The 10,294-nt window shown below is 42.8% G+C and overlaps 1 long non-coding RNA gene across 1 annotated transcript; it reads left to right on the top strand.

The window, feature by feature from the left end:
* Positions 1-920: 920 nt before the first annotated feature.
* On the top strand, positions 921-2,149 carry LOC119293328. The gene is made up of 2 exons (XR_005143029.1): positions 921-1,273; positions 1,709-2,149. It is a non-coding gene; the product is annotated as an uncharacterized LOC119293328 (long non-coding RNA).
* The last annotated feature ends 8,145 nt before the right edge of the window (positions 2,150-10,294 follow it).

Genomic DNA, 10,294 nt, shown 5'->3' with positions numbered 1-10,294 from the left:
TCCCAAGGGCATGGGGGAAGTTGACATCTGGTCGAGGGCGTGGCGTTGGCCCCGTGTTCACCACCCAGATGAGAAAGATGGCCGTCGGGATCCGACGAGTGAAGAAGAAGAGCCTTGGCCGCCTCCTCCTCCTCTGTCGAGCAGCACCGCTCACCCGCTCAAGCCTCTGCATACGCCACCACCTGCGAAGGCCGCACCTTGGTGCCCGCATGGCCGCAACCCTCCTTCAAAACCTCCAAATCCGGCGACGACCGAGGCCGAAGCCCGCCGCCAGTGCCGGAAGCCTTCGTCGATGTCCTCGCCTGCCCAACGTTGGTCGTCCCCTCCTTCAAATCCAGCGACGCACAAGACCGCAACCTGGTGCCCAGCCAAACGGACGCCCTCTTGCATCTCTTTCCACCATCCGCCGCTCCGACTGCAGTACGCCTTCACCTACCCCCTGATGTGCCGCCGTCGCCTCCGCCTTCGCCATCTCCAACTCCACCAGGACGTGGCGGCACGTGCGAAATGGGTTGGCTGTTGCCGGCAGGAAGCCACCGCCGCCATTGCAGGGGGGACGCCACCATCTGCCGCTTCGACCACCAGACGCCTTCGCCGCCGTCCCCACCTGCCCAGCCCTGTGTTGTGTGGATAAGAGAGTGGGTGGGAATGAGTGCATGAGAGCGAGGGAGTGGTTCGGGTGGCTTTTGCTTCGTCCCGAACGAGTGCCAGGTGATGACGTGGCAAGCTAGACCATCAAGATTCGTGTGACGATAACGAGAGGGTTCAGGACAAGAAGCAAAAAGGGAAACGTTCCAGTTCGGCCGGCTCATGCGCCACGTTGGATCCTACTCCGTATGAGCCAGCCACGTCCACTCCCCACGGGTCATTTATGGGCCCTGCAAACCACATCCATCTTCCTCCTCCTTTATCCTTTTCACTCAGTTTCCCCCAAATCAACCACGACCTGCTCTGCTCCGACGACTTCCGCCTTCATCTGCCCCGCGCATTTTCAACGAGCGGCTGCATCCACCTCTCCCTGCGCTGCTCCGGCGACCTCCTCGCCTCCACCCGCCCCCGTGCTGCTCTGACGAGGGGCTGCATCTACCTACCTCCACATTTCTTCAGCCTTTTGACCTGCCCCCACGCTGCTCCGGTGAGAGCCTCGCCCTCGACCTGTCGCCATGCCGCTCCGGCGAGCGTCGTCGTGCTCCACCCGTGCGGGAACGGTGACTACGTTGTGCACGAGCGGACAAGATGCTGGAATCGGTGTCGGCGGGAGCTTCAATCGGTGGTATTTTTTGCTACATCTGGCTTCTTGTTTTGCTGGAATCAGCGGCATTTTTTCCTAGGATCCACCTTGTTTGAGTGCCTTTTGCTGCAACCAGTCCAAAACTTTGCTACCATCATTTTGTTTTTTGCTACTACCGTGCAGTCCGTCTTTTTGATACATTTTTCCTTAATTAGATCCATCTTTTTGCTGGAACCACTCTAACTTTTTCTTACCATCGTCTTTGAAATTTGCTTCTGCCGTCTTAGTTTTTGCTACCACCCTGTTTTTGACTTTTTGTTGGATCCATCTTATTTTTGCTGGAACCACTTTAAGTTTTGCTACCATGGTCTTTGTATTTTGCTACCACCGTCTTTTGTTTTTGCTACTGCCCCATTTTTGATATTTTTGTTGGATCATTTTTTTTGCTGGAATCACTTGCTACAACCAACGTCCTAGGAAGCTTCAATCGAAGGTAATGAAATTTGGGATCGGCCATGACGCAAGCGCAAAAGCTGGAACCGTGCATGGAAAAAGCTTCACCAGTTGTGTGAAAAAGCTTCAACCATGGCATGGTGGCTCCCCGCGACACCGGGAGCTGCAGCCGACGGCATGGCGGTGCTACGACGGCGACGACTAAGATGGACGGCGACCGGCGGCGAGGACGGCGACCGGGGGCGAGGACTGTGGGGCGAGGACCGTGGGGCGAGGACGGCGACCGGCGGCGAGCTGGTGATGCTTCAAGGTCAGCCCTTGGAGAGTCCATGGTGGGGTGTCGAGGACGAATAGCTGTTTTGGATTGGACGTGATTTTCTATTGAGAAAAAAAACGATTCAAAGGCTGAATCTAACGGTGTGCAAAAGACAAACTAACATTCCAGATACGACCGGCCCAACAGTTGGGCCGGCGCACCGGCGCAGATCACTGCCCAAGCAAAAAAGCTGGTCGTTCGGGACTTATTGATTCTGTTTTTTATTCTACCCAAAGGTGATTAATAAATACATGCCCACAAACCTTTTGTTATTCTTATTCACTTTTGACCAAAGATTATTTGAATTTGATCAATAAAAGATGTTTATGATATGATGCCCACTAAAAGCATTTGATTCTTTTTCTAGCATCTAATGCCTCTCATATTGCTGGAATGTTTACTAGCATGGAACAATTAAATGGTAGCGGCTATGCTACATGGAAGGAGAAGTTTGACATTACTTTGGTTCTGCCGAATATTTATTATGCTCTCATTAATGATCCTCTCGAAGCACCTAAAGAAAGTGATGAAAATTATGATGCCCGAAAAGGATTATGATGTTGAGAAGGCTAAGGTGAGAGGACTCTGACCATAACTGCCATATGATCATTGAGGGCTCCATTGCTCAAAGCATGAGAGGAGCATTTTAGACTCTCAGAGTGCCAAGGGCTACCTTGGAAAGATTGAGGACCAATTTAAAAGATCTTCTAGAATTTATGCAACAAGTCTTATTAATGTTATTACAACAAAAGAAGACAAGAATAGCTCCTAATGCAGGAAAAAATGAAGTATGTCACTTTTGTGGAAAGGACGGGCATAAGTAGAAGGACTAATTATCCATGACACTAAGGATGTTGACTTGCCTTCTGACAAGACATACTTAATTTATCTTATTTCTCCTGGTGATTCCATTAATGTCGTTAGTTCCTCTCCAAACCTGAACATCAGTACCAAACGTAAGAGAAATTATAATGAGACTACTTCAAAATTTATGGCACTTTCGTTTAGGTCATATTTTGAGAGGGGTGGGGGGTGGGGTGGGGTGGGGGATTGTATATCTCATTAAAGAGAAAGTCCTTAATTCTTTAGATCTCTTAGATCTGGAAATTGATCATTGTGTTGATTGCATCAAAGGATAATATGTAAGAAAATTGCTAAAAATGGGTGTTTGCTACCTCTTGAGCATGTGTTGGTTTTTCCCTTGAAGAGGAAAGGGTGATGCAGCAAAGTAGTGTAAGTATTTCACTCAGTTTTGAGAACCAAGGTATCAATCAAGTAGGAGGCTCCTCCCAAGTCCCACGCGCCTACACAAAAAAACAAGAACCTCGCAACCAACGCGATAAAGGGGTTGTCAATCCCTTCACGGCCACTTGCGAAAGTGAGATCTGATAGAGATAATATGATAAGATAAACATTTTTGGTATTTTTATGATATAGATTGAAAAGTAAAGATTGCAAAATAAAGTAGATTGGAAACTTATATGATAGAGAATAGACTCGGGGGCCATAGGTTTCACTAGTGGCTTTTCTCAAGATAGCATAATTATTACGGTGGGTGAACAAATTACTGTCGAGCAATTGATAGAAAAGTGCATAGTTATGAGAATATCTAAACATGATCATGTATATAGGCATCACGTCTGCAACAAGTAGACCGACTCATGCCTGCATCTACTACTATTAGTCCACACATCGACCGACTCCTGCCTGCATCTAGAGTATTAAGTTCATGAAGAATAGAGTAACACATTAAGCAAGATGACATGATGTAGAGGGATAAACTCAAGGAATATGATATAAACCCCATCTTTTTATCCTCGATGGCAACAATACAATACGTGCCTTGCTGCCCCTGCTGTCACTGGGAAAGGACACCGCAAGATTGAACCCAAAGGTAAGCACTTCTCCCATTGCAAGAAAGATCAATCTAGTAGGCCAAACCAAACTGATAATTCGAAGAGACTTGCAAAGATAACCAATCATACATAAAAGAATTTAGAGGAGATTCAAATATTTCTCATAGATAAACTTGATCATAAACCCACAATTCATTGGATCTCGACAAACACACCGCAAAAAGAGTTACATCGAATAGATCTCCAAGAAGAGGAAGGAGAACTTTGTATTGAGAATTAAAGAGAGAGAAGAAGCCATCTAGCTAATAACTATGGACCCGAAGGTCTGTGGTAAACTACTCACAACTCATCATAGAGGCCTTGGTGGTGATGGAGAGGCCCTCCATGGTCGATTCCCCCTCTGACGGATCACCAACGAAGGCTCCAAGATGGGATCTCGCGGATACAGAAGGTTGTGGCGGTGGAAATAGTTTTTCATGGTGCTCCTGGATGGTTTAGGGGTACAAAGATATATATAGGTGATGGAGGTAGGTCGGTTGAGCCACGAGGGGCCCACGAGGGTGGGGGGGCACCCACCCCCTTAGGGCACGCCGGGCACCCTTGTGGCTGCCTCGTTTGTTGCTTGACGTCCACTCCAAGTCCCCTGGATTGCGTTTGTTCCAAAAAGATCGCTCCCGAAGGTTTTATTCCGTTTGGACTCCGTTTGATATTCCTTTTCTTCGAAACACTGAAATAGGCAAAAAAATAGCAATTCGGGCTGGGCCTCTGGTTAGTAGGTTAGTCCCAAAAATGATATAAAAGTGTAAAGTAAAACCCATAAACATCCAAAATAGGTAATATAATAGCATGGAATAATAAAATATTATAGATACGTTGGAGACGTATCAAGCATCCCCAAGCTTAATTCCTGCTCGTCCTCGAGTAGGTAAATGATAAAAACAAAATTTTTGATGTGGAATGCTACCTAGCATATTTCTCAATGTATTTCTCTTTATTGTGGCATGAATGTTCAGATCCAAATGATTCAAAATAAAAGTTCATATTGACAAAAGAATAATAATACTTCAAGCATACTAACAAAGCAATCATGTCTTCCCAAAATAGCATGGCTAAAGAAAGCTATCCCTACAAAATCATATAGTCTGGCTATGCTCTATCTTCATCACACACAAAATTTAAATCATGCACAACCCCGATGACAAGCCAAGCAATTGTTTCATACTTTAATGTTCTCAAACTTTTTCAACTTTCATGCAGTACATGAGCGTGAGGCATGGACATAGCACTATATGTGAAATAGAATGGTGGTGTGGAGAAGACAAAAAAGGAGAAGACAGTCTCACATCAACTAGGCATATCAATGGGCTATGGAGATGCCCATTAATAGATATTAACGTGAGTGAGTAGGATTGCCATGCAACTGATGCACTAGAGCTATAAGTGTATGAAATCTCAACGAAAGAAACTAAGTGGGTGTGAATCCAACTTTCTTGCTCACGAAGACCTAGGGCATTTTGAGGAAGCCCATCATTGGAATATACAAGTCAAGTTCTATAATGTAAAATTCCCACTAGTATATGAAAGTGACAACATAGGAGACTCTATATCATGAAGATCATGGTGCTACTTTGAAGCACAAGTGTGGAAAAGGATAGTAACATTGTCCCTTCTCTCATTTTCTCTCATTTTTTTATTTTGATGGGCTTATTTGGACTCTTTTTTTATTTGGGCTTCTTTGACCTCTTTTATTTTTTATTTTTTTAAGTCTGGAGTCTCATCCTGACTTGTGGGGGAATCATAGTCTCCATCATTCTTTCCTCACTTGGGACAATGCTCTAATAACGAATATTATCACACTTTTATTTACTTACAACTCAATACTTAGAACAAAATATGACTCTATGTAGATGCCTCTAACGGTGTACAAGGATATGCAATGAATCAAGAGCAACATGTATAAAAATTATGCATGGTGGCTTTGCCACAAATACAATGTCAACTACATGATCATGCAAAAGCAATATGCCAATGATGGAGAGTGTCATAATAAACAGAACGGTGGAAAGTTGCATGGCAATATATCTCGGAATGGCTATGGAAATGCCATGATAGGTAGGTATGGTGGCTGTTTTGAGGAAGGTAAACGGTGGTACCGGCGAAAGTTGCGCGGCACAAGAGAGGCTAGCAATAGTGGAAGGGTGAGAGTGCGTATAATCCGTGGACTCAACATTAGTCATAAAGAACTCATATAGTTATTGCAAAAATCTACAAGTTATTGAAACAAAGTACTACGCGCATGCTCTTAGGGGGATAGATTAGTAGGAAAATACCATCGCTCGTCCCCTACCGCCACTCATAAGGAGGACAATCAAAAAATAAATCATACTCCAACTTCATCACATAACGGTTCACCATATGTGCATGCTACGGGAATCAGAAACTTCAACACAAGTATTCCTCAAATTCACAATTACTCCACTAGCATGACTCTAATATTACCACCTTTGTATCTCAAAACAATTATCAAGCATCAAGTTGATCATAGTATTCAATTCACTTCCTATGATAGTTTTTATTATACCCAACTTGGATGCCCATCATTCTAGGACCAATTTTTTAACCATAGCAAATACCATGCTGTTATAAAAGACTCTAAAAATAATGTAAGTGAATCATGAGAGATCAATAATTTCTATAAAATAAAATCACCACCGTGCTCTAAAAAGATATAAGTGAAGCACTAGAGCAAAACTGCATTGCTCAAAAGATATAAGTGAAGCACATAGAGTATTCTAATAAATTCCGAATCATGTGTGTCTCTCTCAAAAGGTGTGTACAGCAAGGATGATTGTGGTAAACTAAAAGGCAAAGACTCATATCATACAAGATGCTCCAAGCAAAACACATATCATGTGGTAACTAAAAATATAGCTCCAAGTAAAGTTACCGATAGATGAGGACGCAAGAGGGGATGCCTTCCGGGGCATCCCCAAGCTTAGGCTTTTGGTTGTCCTTGAATATCTTGGGGTGCCATGGGCATCCCCAATCTTAGGCTCTTGCCACCCTTTATTCCATAGTCCATCAAATCTTTACCCAAAAATTGAAAACTTCACAACACAAAACTCAATAGGAAATCTCATGAGCTCCATTAGTGCAAGAAAGAAAAACCACCACTCAAGGTACTGTAATGAACTCATTCTTTATTTATATTGGTGTTTAACCTACTGTATTACAACTTCTCTATGGTTCATACTCCCCGATACTAGCCATAGATTCATCAAAATAAGCAAACAACACACGAAAAACAGAATCTGTCAAAAACAGAACAGTCTGTAGCAATCTGTGACTTTCGAATACTTCTGGAACTCCAAAAATCCTACCAAAACAGGAAGTCCTAGGTAATTTGTCTATTGATCTACTGCAAAAAGAATCAACTCAAAAGCACGTTTCTGTGATTTATTGAATGTTTCTCGTGAGCGCAAAGTTTCTGTTTTTCAGCAGAATCAAATTAACTTTCACCCAAGATGATCCTATAGGTTCTACTTGGCACAAACACTAACTAAAACATAAAAATACATCTAAACAGAGGCTAGATTAATTATTTATTACTAAACAGGAACAAAAAGCAAGGAGCAAAAAAAATTGGGTTGCCTCCCAACAAGCGCTATCGTTTAATGCCCCAAGCTAGGCATAAAAGCGAGAATAGATCTAAGTATTGCCATCTTTGGTATTTAATTTTTCAATAGAACACTTATTACCCATATGAATTTCTTTCTTTTTGGTAATGATTAAACTCTTAGGCAAAAAATCAAGATATTCATTTGTAGCAAAAGGTTCCTTAATAAAAGCAAAGAAATTGGGTTGAATACTTATTGATTTGAGATCTGCATTTTCCTTACTAGAAGATTCACCCCTATTTTGGGGAACATAAATTAATTTAGCATTTTTTGTAGGATGAGTTGGAGTATTTTTCATGGATGAAAAGGCAGACCCTAAATTAGTAATAATATCCTCAAGTTTACCGATTCTTGTGGAATCTTGATCTATCCTTTCATTAACTATAGGTTCCTTCTCTTTAAAACTTTTCAAAGTAACTCCAACCTTAGATCCATATTGAGTAATTTGGTTGTGGATCTTTTTATCCAAATTTTCAATTAACTCGACAGTAGCAACTTTATTTTCAATAATTTCAAGCCTTTGCATCACATGTTCTAAAGTTAAAACTGTTCCGTTAACCAAAAGAGGCGGTAGATCAAACAAATCTGTCATGGCATTATAAGCATCAAAAGTATGGCTACCCAAAAAATTCCCTCCGGTAATGGTATCAAGAATGTATCTATTCCAAGGAGTAATGCCTACATAAAAATTGAGAAGAAGAACGGAAGTAGATTGCTTCCTAGTAGATCTATTTTGAGCATTGCAAATTCTATGCCAAGCATCTTTTAGATTTTCTCCCTTCCTTTGTTTAAAATTAAGAACTTCATGATCGGGAGTATTAATGATGATAGGAGGACTAGCCATGATAACGAGATAAACACTAACACACGAGCACACAAGAGACAAGCGAAAAAGAGGCAAACGGAAAAGAGAGGGCGAATAAAACGGCAAAGGTGAAGTGGGGAAGAGGTAAACGAGAGGCAAATGACAAATAATGTAATGCGAGGGAGATGAGTTTGTCATGGGTACTTGGTATGTCTTGACTTGAGCGAAGACCTCCCCGGCAACGGCGCCAGAAATCCTTCTTGCTACCACTTGAGCATGCATTGACTTTTCCCTTGAATAGGAAAGGGTGATGCAGCAAAGTAGCGTAAGTATTTCCCTCAGTTTTGAGAACCAAGGTATCAATCCAGTAGGAGGCTCCTCCCAAGTCCCACACGCCTACACAAACAAACAATAACCTTGCAACCAACGCGATAAAGGGGTTGTCAATCCCTTCACGGCCACTTGCGAAAGTGAGATCTAATAGAGATAATATGATAAGATAAATATTTTTGGTATTTTTATGATATAGATTGAAAAGTAAAGATTGCAAAATAAAGTAGATTGGAAACTTATATGATAGAGAATAGACCCGGGGGGCATAGGTTTCACTAGTGGATTTTCTCAAGATAGCATAATTATTACGATGGGTGAACAAATTACTATCGAGCAATTGATAGAGAAGTGCATAGTTATGAGAATATCTAGGCATGATCATGTATATAGGCAGCACGTCCGCAACAAGTAGACTGACTCCTGCCTGCATCTACTACTATTAGTCCATACATCGACCGACTCCTGCCTGCATCTAGAGTATTAAGTTCATGAAGAACAGAGTAACACATTAAGCAAGATGACATGATATAGAGGGATAAACTAAAGCAATATGATATAAACCCCATCTTTTTATCCTCGATGGCAACAATACAATACGTGCCTTGATGCCCCAGCTGTCACTGGGAAAGGACACCGCAAGATTGAACCCAAAGCTAAGCACTTCTCCCATTGCAAGAAAGATCAATTTAGTAGGCCAAACCAAACTGATAATTCGAAGAGACTTGGAAAGATAACCAATCATACATAAAAGAATTCAGAGGAGATTCAAATATTTCTCATAGATAAACTTGATCATAAACCCACAATTCATCTGATCTCGACAAACACACCGCAAAAAGAGTTACATCGAATAGATCTCCAAGAAGAGGAAGGAGAACTTTGTATTGAGAATCAAAGAGAGAGAAGAAGCCATCTAGCTAATAACTATGGACCCGAAGGTCTGTGGTAAACTACTCACAACTGATCGGAGAGGCCTTGGTGGTGATGGAGAGGCCCTCCATGGTCGATTCCCCCTCCCCGGAGCGCCGGCGAAGGCTCCAAGATGGGATCTCGCGGATACAGAAGGTTGCGGGGGTGGAAATAGTTTTTTGTGGTGCTCCTGGATGGTTTCGGGGTACGAAGATATATATAGGCGAAGGAGGTAGGTCGGTTGAGCCACGAGGGCCCCACGAGGGTGGGGGGCGCGCCCACCCCCTTAGGGCGCGCCGGGCACCCTCGTGGCCACCTCGTTTGTTGCTTGACGTCCACTCCAAGTCCCCTGGATTGCGTTTGTTCCAAAAAGATCGCTCCCGAAGGTTTCATTCCGTTTGGACTCCGTTCGATATTCCTTTTCTGCGAAACATTGAAATAGGCAAAAAAAAACAGCAATTCGGGTTGGGCCTCTGGTTAGTAGGTTAGTCCCAAAAATGATATAAAAGTGTAAAGTAAAGCTCATAAACATCCAAAACAGGTAATATAATAGCATGGAACAATCAAAAATTATAGATACGTCGGAGACGTATCAGTGTTCAAATGTTCAAGTCCTCTCTCTTTCTCTCTCTCTCTCTCTCTCTCCCTCTTTCTTCGCGCTCTCTCTAGTGGGTCTCCCTCATGTGTCTTTTTTCCCTAGCTTATTCTCTCCTT

This window comes from Triticum dicoccoides, chromosome 4B (assembly GCF_002162155.2).
Source record: "Triticum dicoccoides isolate Atlit2015 ecotype Zavitan chromosome 4B, WEW_v2.0, whole genome shotgun sequence".
NCBI classification, from domain to species: Eukaryota; Viridiplantae; Streptophyta; class Magnoliopsida; order Poales; family Poaceae; genus Triticum; species Triticum dicoccoides.
This window is presented reverse-complemented; position numbering and strand designations above follow the sequence as displayed.